Source organism: Pristiophorus japonicus, chromosome 4, assembly GCF_044704955.1.
Source record: "Pristiophorus japonicus isolate sPriJap1 chromosome 4, sPriJap1.hap1, whole genome shotgun sequence".
NCBI lineage: Eukaryota > Metazoa > Chordata > Chondrichthyes > Pristiophoridae > Pristiophorus > Pristiophorus japonicus.
In genome coordinates, this window is record NC_091980.1 from 300,017,351 (window position 1) to 300,030,053 (window position 12,703).

The 12,703-nt window shown below is 45.3% G+C and overlaps 1 protein-coding gene, 1 long non-coding RNA gene and 1 pseudogene across 3 annotated transcripts in view; 2 read left to right on the top strand and 1 right to left on the bottom strand.

Moving 5' to 3' along the window:
* The window catches only part of LOC139263483 (uncharacterized), an 87,815-nt gene extending 84,390 nt beyond the window's left edge, over positions 1-3,425 (bottom strand). For both annotated transcript variants that reach the window (XR_011593152.1, XR_011593153.1), the window contains exon 1: positions 3,287-3,425. This is a non-coding gene — a long non-coding RNA (uncharacterized lncRNA). The remainder of the gene's footprint in view (positions 1-3,286) is intronic.
* Positions 1-12,703, top strand: part of nrxn3a (neurexin 3a) — a 2,272,338-nt gene that overhangs the window by 307,212 nt on the left and 1,952,423 nt on the right. The window lies entirely within an intron of this gene.
* Positions 5,869-12,703, top strand: part of LOC139261937 (small ribosomal subunit protein uS8-like) — a 107,113-nt pseudogene continuing 100,278 nt past the window's right edge.

The window sequence follows — 12,703 nt, forward strand, 5'->3', positions numbered from 1 at the left end:
CTGCTTTCTCGCCATACCCCTTGATCCCCCTTGTAGTAAGGATTACATCTAACTCCTTTTTGAATATATTTAATGAATTGGCCTCAACAACTTTCTGTGGTAGAGAATTCCACAGGTTCACCACTCTCTGGGTGAAGAAGTTTCTCCTCATCTCGGTCCTAAATGGCTTACCCCTTATCCTTAGACTGTGACCCCTGGTTCTGGACTTCCCCAACATTGGGAACATTCTTCCTGCATCTAACCTGTCTAAACCCGTCAGAATTTTAAACATTTCTATGAGATCCCCTCTCATTCTTCTGAACTCCAGTGATTACAAGCCCAGTTGATCCAGTCTTTCTTGATAGGTCAGTCCCGCCATCCCGGGAATCAGTCTGGTGAACCTTCGCTGCACTCCCTCAATAGCAAGAATGTCCTTCCTCAAGTTAGGAGACCAAAACTGTACACAATACTCCAGGTGTGGCCTCACCAAGGCCCTGTACAACTGTAGTAACACCTCCCTGCCCCTGTACTCAAATCCCCTCGCTATGAAGGCCAACATGCCATTTGCTTTCTTAACAGCCTGCTGTACCTGCATGCCAACCTTCAATGACTGATGTACCATGACACCCAGGTCTCATTGCACCTCCCCTTTTCTAATCTGTCACCATTCAGATAATAGTCTGTCTCTCTGTTTTTACCACCAAAGTGGATAACCTCACATTTATCCACATTATACTTCATCTGCCATGCATTTGCCCACTCACCTAACCTGTCCAAGTCACTCTGCAGCCTCATAGCATCCTCCTCGCAGCTCACACTGCCACCCAACTTAGTGTAATCCGCAAATTTTGGAGATACTACATTTAATCCCCTCGTCTAAATCATTAATGTACAATGTAAACAGCTGGGGCCCCAGCACAGAACCTTGCGGTACCCCACTAGTCATGGCCTGCCATTCTGAAAAGTATCCATTTACTCCTACTCTTTGCTTCCTGTCTGACAACCAGTTCTCAATCCACGTCAGCACACTTCCCCCAATCCCATGTGCTTTAACTTTGTACATTAATCTCTTGTGTGGGACCTTGTCGAAAGCCTTCTGAAAGTCCAAATACACCACATCAACTGGTTCTCCCTTGTCCACTCTACTGGAAACATCCTCAAAAAATTCCAGAAGATTTGTCAAGCATGATTTCCCTTTCACAAATCCATGCTGACTTGGACCTATCATGTCACCTCTTTCCAAATGCGCTGCTATGACATCCTTAATAATTGATTCCATCATTTTACCCACTACTGATGTCAGGCTGACCGGTCTATAATTCCCTGTTTCCTTATGTTCTGATGTTCTACTGGGTAAATCAGGAAGTAATTGTTGGGTGATCTGGGGTTTGTAAATAGTCTTTGATTTTGTTCGGAGAATTTGGGTACTTGAAGGGACATGTGAAGCTCCAGAGTTTTGAAGTCCGAAGGTGGAACGTTGGAATAGAGACACTCAAATGTATTGGGGGTAATATACTGACGTGGATGGAGAACTGGTTGGCAGACAGGAAGTAGAGAGTTGGGATAAACGGGTGTTTTTCAGAATGGCAGGCAGTTACTCGTGGGGTGCCGCAGGGCTCAGTGCTGGGACCCCAACTCTTTACAATATACATTAACGATTTGGATGAAGGAATAGAGTGTAATATCTCCAAGTTTGCGGATGATACTAAACTGGGTGGCGGTGTGAGCTGTGAGGAGGACGCTAAGAGGCTGTAAGGTGACTTGGACAGATTAGGTGAGTGGGCAAATACATGGCAGATGCAGTTTAATGTGGATAAATGTGAGGTTATCCATTTTGGGGGCAAAAACACGAAGGCAGAATATTATCTGGATCGCGGCAGACTAGAAAAAGGGGAGGTGCAACGAGATCTGGGTGTCATGGTTCATCAGTCACTGAAAGTGGGCACGCAGGAACAACAGGCGGTAAAGAAGGCAAATGGTACGTTGGCCTTCATAGCTAGGGGATTTGAATATAGGAGCAGGGAGGTCTTACTGCAGTTATACAGGGCCTTAGTGAGGCCTCACCTGGAATATTGTGTTCAGTTTTGGTCTCCTAGTCTGAGGAAGGACGTTCTTGCTGTTGAGGGAGTGCAGCGAAGGTTTACCAGAGCGATTCCAGGGATGGCTGAGCTGTCATATGAGGAGAGACTGGATCAACTGGGCCTTTATTCACTGGCGTTTAGAAGGATGAGAGGGGATCTCATAGAAACTTATAAGATTCTGACAGGACTGGAGAGGTTAGATGCGGGAAGAATGTTCTCGATGTTGTGGAAGTCCAGAACCAGGGGACATAGTCTTAGGATAAGGGGTAGGCCATTTAGGACTGAGATGAGGAGAAACTTCTTCACTCAGAGAGTTGTTGACCTGTGGAACTCCCTGCCGCAGAGAGTTGTTGATGCCAGTTCACTGGATATATTCAAGAGGGAGTTGGATATGGCTCTTATGGTTAAGGGGATCAAGAGGTATGGAGAGAAAGTAGGAAAGGGGTACTGAAGGAATGATCAGCCATGATCTTATTGAATGGCGATGCAGGCTCGAAGGGCCGAATAGCCTTCTCCTGCACCTATTTTCTATGTTTTTATGTTTCTAAATGTGTCTCAATTTCACGCAGAGGTGAGGAAATTTGTGTAGGATAGTGTTCAGAGTCATGAGGTGTCGAGACAGAATAGATGGAGATAAACTGTTCCAATTGGCGGAAGGGTCGAGAACCAGAGGACACAGATTTAAGGTGATTGGCAGAAGAACCAAAGAAAAGAATTCGCAGGGCTACGGGGAAAGGCCGGGGGAGTGGGACTAGCTGAAGTGCTCTTGCAGAGAGCTGGCACAGGCTCGACGGGCTGAATGTGTAAGCGGTTTTGATCCTAGCCCAATTGCTAGATGGACGGTTCGAATCGCCCCGCCTTACGAAAGTTCTAGACCCGGGAATTATTATTCAGAGTATAAATGAATTGAATCATGGACTGGAATGCTTTGGTGAAAAATCGTACTTATATTTATTTGGTCTAACGTACCCTGGCTAAAACATGCACTACTAAACAAAATCACTGTCTCTGTGGAGAACAAAATCCAGGTTACAAACAGCATACATACAGTACAGAAATGAGACCGAGTAACATGCAGTAATTCCCTGGTGGATTCTAACTCCACCCCTACCAATGAATTGCCAAGTCGAAGCTTCCTTCCCAGAATAGCCCTGAAAAGCTTCACTTCTGAGAAAACCCTGAGCCCTTAGTCTCACCCAGCTTGGGACACTTGCGACCATGCTCACCACCACACGCAGTCGGTCTCGATCGCTCTTCTCCTGCGGAACTGCGGCTTCCTCCTTGGTGGCGCGAGAGCAAGAGGGAGAAGAAGCATCTCTTTCTCTCTCCCTTCCTTTCTTACTTTCTTCTCGTACCGGTACCGACCTTGGTGGAGCGAGAGGGAGAGAGAGCTCTCACTCGATACAAGCTGCAAACTGACAGCTGCAAGCTTCACTCCAAGCTCCAAGCTAAAAATAAAGTGGAAAGACCCCGTCTTTATGGGAGTCTTGCGACCCCTATCTTTCCCACTAATCTTTAAAATCTTTTTGTTTCTAAGCACGGGTACTTAGTCAGTGATGGGCCTTCCGACCCATGTGTATTGGGCTGATGGCCCTTAATCTGGCCATCTCTCTGAGTCTTTGTGTTGGGAAAAACCCGGCTCTTCTTTGGCTGGCCAGGCTAGTGGGTTCATTGTTCTGTTTTCCTTCAGAGATGTGCTTTTGCATATTAGAGTGGCTTTGTCAGTGGCCCCCCTTCCTGGCCGACAGCTCTTTTGTCAATGGATGACTGACAGTTCTTTTGCCACAGCAAACTGCCATGTGGTCTCTGGAGTTTTAACAAAACCAGCACAGGGAAAATACCCTCAGAATAATAAAATCCACAAAATATTCTCGACTGAGTCCATTCTTTAAAGAGAAACTTTGCGATCTCTTCAAATGGGCTCCTGTGCTGTAACCATTCTATGATTCTATAGTTTATAGGTGTTGGTAGAACAATTCTGCCTGGAGAAACAGTGTCCTCAGATTTATGGATTATATAGAGATAAAATTGGTCAGGGTAGAGAGATTGGAGGCTGGAGAGGAAATCAAGATTGCCTATCAGCCAAGAAGCTAATTCTTTGATAGCAAAATAATTGCTTGATTAGGATATGCTGTGTAAGCTTTGGGGGATTGTCTTTCAATATGTTACCTTGTCTCCAACTATCGTTTTTGCTGTAATGGGAAGAATCAGTGAAAGAGGCCAAGTGATGTGTTGCAACTGTCAATGAAGCATTTTCTGACTCCTTGGTTCCTGATGCTATATTAAGATCAGTATCTCTTCATCTTCTCTTACATTTGCTATTTCATCAGCCTTGAAAATAAAAATGTTCTGAAACAAATTAGGAATAAAATTCATGCGGGGACTATATCCCTTTGGGCCCTAAACCAGAATTTTTGTGTTGTGTTTTATTCATCATTTAATGTCCTTTCAAATGATGCTGTTATCTTCAGCAGTTGGTTTCAATTAAGTTGACTGGTTGTGCTTCTGTTCTACGATAAGTGAGCTTTAGGCTATGAGCCTTTCTTTGCTAAACTGCGTTTGCATTAATTGTTTCTGATGCTATTTAAATTCAGAGACTTGAAAGGTAAATAAGAGATCAATATTTTTAAACCCAATCTCCGCCATTTCAAAGCAGCGGAGTGGTTCATGGAGAGATATTCTGGCACAGACCAGATAGGTGAAATGGCATGTTTCTGTGCTGTAGCTTTTTAAACTCCTATGCACACCATGTTAAATAGTGGGGTTTTTGTATTTTTACACATTGTCTCAACCTGAATCTCTGATTCATTTTGGGGTTGGTGGGTGGGGTGAGGAGCAGGATGGTACAATCCTAAAGGGGGTGCACAAACAGACCTGGGGTATGTGGGCATAAATCGTTGAAACACAGAAACATAGAAAATAGGTGCAGGAGTAGGCCATTCGGCCCTTCAAGGTGCAGGGCAGAACTCAAGAACACGAATTGAGAAAGCAATGAAAAAGGCTTACGGGATCCTGGGCTTCATAAATAGAGTTATTGAGTGCAAAAGTGTGGAAATTATGATGAACCTGTATAAAACACTGGAGTAGTGTGTCCAATTCTGGGCACCGCACTTTAGGAAGGATGGGAAGGTCTCAGAGAGGGTGCAGGGAATGGTTTCAGGGATGAGGGCCTTCAGTTACGTTGACAGACTGGAGAAGCTGGAATTGTTCTTCATGGAGCAGAGAAGTTTGAGAGGAGATTTGGTCGAGCTGTTCAAAATCATGAGGGGTCCAGACAGAGTAGGTAGAGAGAAACTGTTCCCATTGGCGGAAGGGTCAAGAACCAGAGGACACAGGTTTAAGGTGACTGGCAAAAGAAGCAAAGGCGACATGAGGAAAAACTTTTTTATGCAGCGAGTGGTTAGGATCTGGAATGCACGGCCTGAAAGGGTGGTGGAGGCAGACTCAATCATGGCTTTCAAAAGGGAGTTGGATAGGTATCTCAAGGAAAAAAGATTGCAGGGCTACGAGGAAAAGGCAGGGGAGTGGGACTAGCTGAGAGTCGGCAGGGGCTCACCGGGTCTAATTCCGTACTGTAACCATTCTATGATTATATGAGGAGGTGGAAGGAAAATTCCACATTCTCAAACATCCTGCTTTTAAGTACAGCTGGATTCCCTGCTCAGGCCCGAGTTAAAATTACAGTCGGGTCTCAGTGATGTCATCGGCCCACAACATGCCTATGTAAAGAAGGACCCCATTGGCTCCGGGTTTGCGCCTCCTTGCTGCCTGCTCGGGAGAGCAGGTTTAAATTGCAAATGTTGCGATCATGGCGGCTTTCGGGCAGGTAAGAAAGAGTCAGGGCGATTTTCACAACATCCCACGGGTCAGGTTTCTGCTGAGCGAGTGGGGTTACAATCGTCCCCTCAAGCCACAGCCACCTGAACATAAAGCAGAAAAACCGCTGGAGATGCACAGCAGGTCAGTCCGTATTGGAAAGAGAATTATATTTTAATGCTTTGGATGTGACATTTCCAAACATAAAATGGGGATTGGCTGAGGTACCATTTAGTGTTTTAAGAGAGTTTGTCCAGTGAGTCTTGTAGACCAGGGAATCGTGGGCTTGATCCTTGATCTGTAGTGAGTGAGCTGATCTCCACTCAGGCAGAGGTTGGTGTCAATGCCTCCGGGTTAGGAAGGTAAATTGAGCCAAATTTCCGTTTCCTGTTTACCATCTGGCAATCCTCACTGAAGAGAAGAAGGGAGACAATCTTTTCAAGGAGAATATAATTGGAGTGAGAACCTTGGGAACCGACTTTGGAAGTAGGAAGGCAAATGGAATATTGGTCTTCATTGCAAGGTGGGTGGAGTATAAAAGCAGGGAAGTCTTACTACAACTGTACAGGGTATTGGTGAGACCACATCTTGAGTACTGCGTAGAGTTTTGGTCTCTTTATTTAAGGATGGATATACTTGCATTGGAGGCAGTTCAGAGAAGGTTCACTCGGTTGATTCCTGAGATGAACATAAGAACATAAGAAATAGAAGCAGGAGTAGGCCATATGGCCCCTTGAGCCTGCTCCGCCATTTAATACGATCATGGCTGATCTGATCATGGACTCAGGAGCACTTCCCTGCCCGCTCCCCATAACCCCTTATTCCCTTATCAGTTAAGAAACTGTCTATCTCTGTCTTAAATTTATTCAATGACCCAGCTTCCACAGCTCTCTGAGGCGGTGAATTCCACAGACTTACAACGCTCTGAGAGAAGAAATTCCTCCTCATCTCAGTTTTAAATGGGTGGTCCGTTATTCTAAGATTATGCCCCCTAGTTCTCGTCTCCTTATGAAGAAAGGTTGAGCAGATTGGGCCTATACTCATTGGAGTTGAGAAGAATGAGAGGTGATCTTATTGAAACGTATAAGATACTGAGGGGGCTCGACAAGATAGATGCAGAGAGGATGTTTCCCCTTGTGGGGGAATCTAGAACTGGGAGCATAGTTTCAGATTAAGGGGTCTCCTATTTAGAACTGAGATGAGGAGGAATTTCTTTTTTGAGAATTCTCTACCCTAGAGAGCTGTGGAGGATGGGTCATTGAATATATTTAAGGTGGCGATGGACAGATTTTTGAATGATAAGTGTTATGTATGAATAAAGAGTCTGACTGGATACTGTGAGCTCAAAGTAAAGTGTGACCGTAGTCTTTTATTGCAAGTCTCCAGAGTGCCTCTCCAGCCTGTGAGGCCTCCTTAAGTACCTGTGCTCCCAAGGGATTGTGGGATCCCACAGGACTCCAGGGGATGAACCCTCTGGTGGCTATACAAGGTATATACAGGTTTACATATGTAACAATAAAGGAGTGAGGAGTTATGGGGAGCGGGCAGTGAAGTGGAGCTGAGCCCAAGAGCAGATCAGCTATGATCTTATCGAATGGCCTACTCCTGCTTTGATTTATGTTCTTATGAAGTCAAATAAAGGAAAGATCAGTGTGTAAAATTACACTTGCATCTCTGACTGAATATGTAACACAAACAGAATATGCTACAAGCATGACGCCGGTCAGACAGCATCTGTGTTGAGAACAGGCCAATGAAACATAGAAACATAGAAAATAGGTGCAGGAGTAGGCCATTCGACCCTTCGAGCCTGCACAGCCATTCAATGAGTTCATGGCTGAACATGCAAATTCAGTACCCCATTCCTGCTTTCTCGCCATACCCTTGATCCCCCTAGTAGTAAGGACTACATCTAACTCCTTTTTGAATATATTTAGTGAATTGGCCTCAACAACTTTCTGTGGTAGAGAATTCCACAGGTTCACCACTCTCTGGGTGAAGAAGTTTCTCCTCATCTCGGTCCTAAATGGCTTACCCCTTATCCTTAGACTGTGACCCCTGGTTCTGGACTTCCCCAACATTGGGAACATTCTTCCTGCATCTAACCTGTCTAAACCCGTCAGAATTTTAAACATTTCTTTCTATGAGATCCCCTCTCATTCTTCTGAACTCCAGTGATTACAAGCCCAGTTGATCCAGTCTTTCTTGATATGTCAGTCCCGCCATCCCGGGAATCAGTCTGGTGAATCTTCGCTGCACTCCCTTAATAGCAAGAATGTCCTTCCTCAAGTTAGGAGACCAAAACTGTGCACAATACTCCAGGTGTGGCCTCACCAAGGCCCTGTTCAACTCCAGTAACACCTCCCTGCCCTTGTACTCAAATCCCCTCGCTATGAAGGCCAACATGCCATTTGCCTTCTTAACCGCCTGCTGTACCTGCATGCCAACCTTCAAAGACTGATGTACCATGACACCCAGCTCTCGTTGCACCTCCCCTTTTCCTAATCTGTCATCATTCAGATTATAGTCTGTCTCTCTGTTTTTACAACCAAAGTGGATAACCTCACATTTATCCACATTATACTTCATCTGCCATGCATTTGCCCACTCACCTAACCTATCCAAGTCACTCTGCAGTCTCATAGCATCTTCCTTGCAGCTCACACTGCCACCCAACTTAGTGTCATCCGCAAATTTGGAGATACTACATTTAATCCCCTCGTCTAAATCATTAATGTACAGTGTAAACAGCTGGGGCCCCAGCACAGAACCTTGCGGTACCCCACTAGTCACTGCCTGCCATTCTGAAAAGTACCCATTTACTCCTACTCTTTGCTTCCTGTCTGACAACCAGTTCTCAATCCACGTCAGTACACTACCCCCAATCCCATGTGCTTCAACTTTTCACGTTAATCTCTTGTGTGGGACCTTGTCGAAAGCCTTCTGAAAGTCCAAATACACCACATCAACTGGTTCTCCCTTGTCCACTCGACTGGAAACATCCTCAAAAAATTCCAGAATATTTGTCAAGCATGATGTTTCAGTTGCAACCTGCTGAGGGTTCTCAGCATCGGCAGGTTCTTTTATCTTTTTCTTTGGCCTCAGTCTAAAGGCAGCTGGAAATGTAGCTTATTTGTGTAATTAAGTGCTGTGCGCTTTAAAAATCAAAACACATGAAACACACCTTTTAACGTCGATTTACTGTCTACTCATCTATAACCATGTTAAATCAATAGTCATTACATTCAGTGTAGCAGGGTAAGAAGAGAATAAATACCGAAGCAGCTATTATTGGGTAATTGTGAGACCTTAGCATGTCAATGAGTTCTATCATGGAACTGAAAAAATTGCGACGTCTGCCATTTTCATCTTCATATTCATTGCCCCAGATACTGGAGCCATGTCCAAGTGCTGGAGGCTGATGTCGCTGTCTTGTGAAGAAAGGACAATGTATGATTTATACCAAGCTTGTTCAGAATTTGCTACTGTTAGTGGCTATCTGAATCCTTGATAGTCGACGGAGAATTTATATACGTTCTCTGTTATAAGGGTTTGGTTTTGTCGAAAAGCGCTCCTCGAATTCTGGCCTCTTGAACATCCCCAATTGTTATCACTCCACAATTGGCGGCCGTGCCTCCTGCTGCCAGAGCCCTAAGACCTGGAATTCCCCACCCTAAGCCTCTCTTTCCTCCTAATAAGATGCTCGTTAAAACCTGCCTTTTGACCAAGATTTCGGTTATCTGCCCCAATAACTCGTTATGTGGCTCGGTGTCAAATTGTGTTAATGCTCCTGTGAGGCGCCTTGGGACATTTTACTATCAGCAGGCCAGGGCCATTGGAGGGAGCAGCGTGCAGGGGCAAACCACTGCAGGGAGCAGCGCATGCTGCTGCAGGAGGGCGCCCGCTGCGAAGCCAGGTCGTTGATTGCAGGCACAGCAGGAGGGACGAAGGAGCGGCAAGAGTTTGTAGATGGAAGTGACCGGGGCCCAGGAGAGGCGTGAGTTTGGGGCTCAGAAGAGGCAAGGGCCCAGGGGCAGCATGGGCCAGCACACACTGCGATATGTGTGCGCACTAGGTCCGTGCAGCAGAGCTGGTCTCCAGTCGTCTTGGTTAAGCCTTGCCACTGGACCAAGACCTAGCTCTGTCAAGCTCGTGTGGTGGCTGGTGTGCAACGGCCACCACACGTTAAAAAAATCCACGCACAGGATGTAGTTCGGGACCTGGAATATTCGTTTGGGATCAGGAACATTGAAACACCTGTGAACTCATCCCTTTTTGGCGTGGAAGCAAGTCATCCTCGCTTTGAGGGACTGTCTATGATGATATAAATATAGGTTGTTGTTTAAAAAATAATCAGTACTTTAGTTCTAGCGTAAGAAAGGAAAGGAACATTTGCATCCATCCCATCTCAAACAAGTGTATCTTTGAGTAAACCACTCAGAAGACTTGTTCGCTTCTGGTTTTATCTCTTTGGTACAACAACACCAGTAGTCGCAAGCGTAATAAGTCAGAGGAAATGTATTAGCATGGATAGAGAATTGGCTGGCTAACAGAAAGCAGAGGATAAATGGGTCCTTTTCGGGTTGGAAATCGGTGGTTAGTGGTGTGCCACAGGGATCGGTGCTGGGACCACAACTGTTTACAATATACATAGATGACCTGGAAGAGGGGACAGAGTGTAGTGTAACAAAATTTGCATTTGACACAAAGATTAGTGGGAAAGCGGGTTGTGTAGAGGACACAGAAAGGCTGCAAAGATATTTAGATAGGTTAAGCGAATGGGCTAAGGTTTGGCAGATGGAATACAATGTCGGAAAGTGTGAGGTCATCCACCTTGGGAAAAAACACAGTAAAAGGGAATATTATTTGAATGGGGAGAAATTACAACATGCTGCAGTGCAGAGGGACCTGGGGGTCCTTGTGCATGAATCCCAAAAAGTTAGTTTGCAGGTGCAGCAGGTAATCAGGAAGACGAATGGAATGTTGACCTTCATTGCGAGAGGGATGGAGTACAAAAGCAGGGAGGTCCTTCTGCAACTGTATAGAGTATTGGTGAGGCCGCACCTGGAGTACTGCGTGCAGTTTTGGTCACCTTACTTAAGGAAGGATATACTGGCTTTGGAGGCGGTACAGAGACGATTCACGAGGCTGATTCTGGAGATGAGGGGGTTACCTTATGATGATAGATTGAGTAGACTGGGTCTTTACTCGTTGGAGTTCAGAAGGATGAGGGGTGATCTTATAGAAACATTTAAAATAATGAAAGGGATAGACAAGATAGAGGCAGAGAGGTTGTTTCCACTGGTCGGGGAGACTAGAACTAGGGGGCACAACCTCAAAATACGGGGGAGCCAATTTAAAACTGAGTTGAGAAGGAATTTCTTCTCCCAGAGGGTTGTGAATCTGTGGAATTCTCTGCCCAAGGAAGCAGTTGAGGCTAGCTCATTGAATGTATTCAAATCACAGATAGATAGATTTTTAACCAATAAGGGAATTAAGGGTTACGGGGAGAGGGCGGGTAAGTGGAGCTGAGTCCACGGCCAGATCAGCCATGATCTTATTGAATCAGGCTTGAGGGGCCTACTCCTGTTCCTAATTCTTATGTTCTTATGTAATAACATCGTCACAATTGTATAATGCATAGAATAGAGATCACTATATTCTGGGATTGTTAGTGCTCCCTAATTGCTGAAACAGATTTTAGCAACCAGTTGGAATCAGCTCTAAGAAATGACGGGCAATTTTAACCCTGCCTTCAAAAGCGCCCAGGAGATTTACACTCTGACAATGTCCTGCTCCCTTCCCATCGCTTTCAATTTTAACCTCCTGAGCATGCAGCAAGGGCATCCACTGGAAACCGACAGGGTCCTTCTCTAAATATGTAGTCGGGTTGCATTAATAGCAGGCAGAAAGGAAGAAAGACTTTCATTTATGTATAGCGCCTTTCACGACCACCAGACGTCTCGAGGTGCTTTACAGCCAATTAAGTACTTTCAGAATAAAAACAGAAAATGCTGGAAATCTCAGCGGGTCAGGCAGTGTCTGTGGAGAGGAAGCAGAGTTAACGTTTCAGGTCGCTGACCCTTCGTCAGCACTGTGATCTGACGAAGTTCTGCCGGAGGGTTTGATAGGGTAGAGGTAGAGAAAATGTTTACACTTGTTGGAGGTTGGGAGGTGGGGTGGGAGGGGAAGACTCCAAAATGTTAACTCTGCTTCCTCTCCACAGACGCTGCCTGACCCGCTGAGATTTCCAGCATTTTCTGTTTTTATTCCAGATTCCAGCATCTGCAGTATTTTGCTATTGTGTAAGTACTTTTAGAAGTGTAGTCACTTTTGTAATGTAGGAAGTTAAGACAATGAAAGGGTTTGATAGGGTAGAGGTAGAGAAAATGTTTACACTTGTTGGAGGTTGGGAGGTGGGGTGGGAGGGGAAGACTCCAAAACTAGAGGTCGTAAATGTCATGTGTGTAACACCACTGTATTACTGTATACACTTGACCTTGATGCACACCTTGACCACAAGAGGTGCACTTGTGGGAGACTGCCCCATACCTGGGCACCCAGGTATATAAAGGGAGGTCCCATGCAGGGTTGAGTTATCTTAGTGCTGTAAATAAAGAGTTAAGGTCTGTGTGTGACCTTGTCCCCAGGATGTGCCTCGTGTGGTTTTATACTATAGAGTAAGGATTTTACAGTAAATTTAAGATAATCACCAATAAATCCAATAGGGAACTCAGGAGAAACTTCTTTACCCAGAGAGTGGTGAGAATGTGGAACTTGCTACCACAGGGCGAGGTTGAAGCGAATAGTATAGATGCATTTAGGGA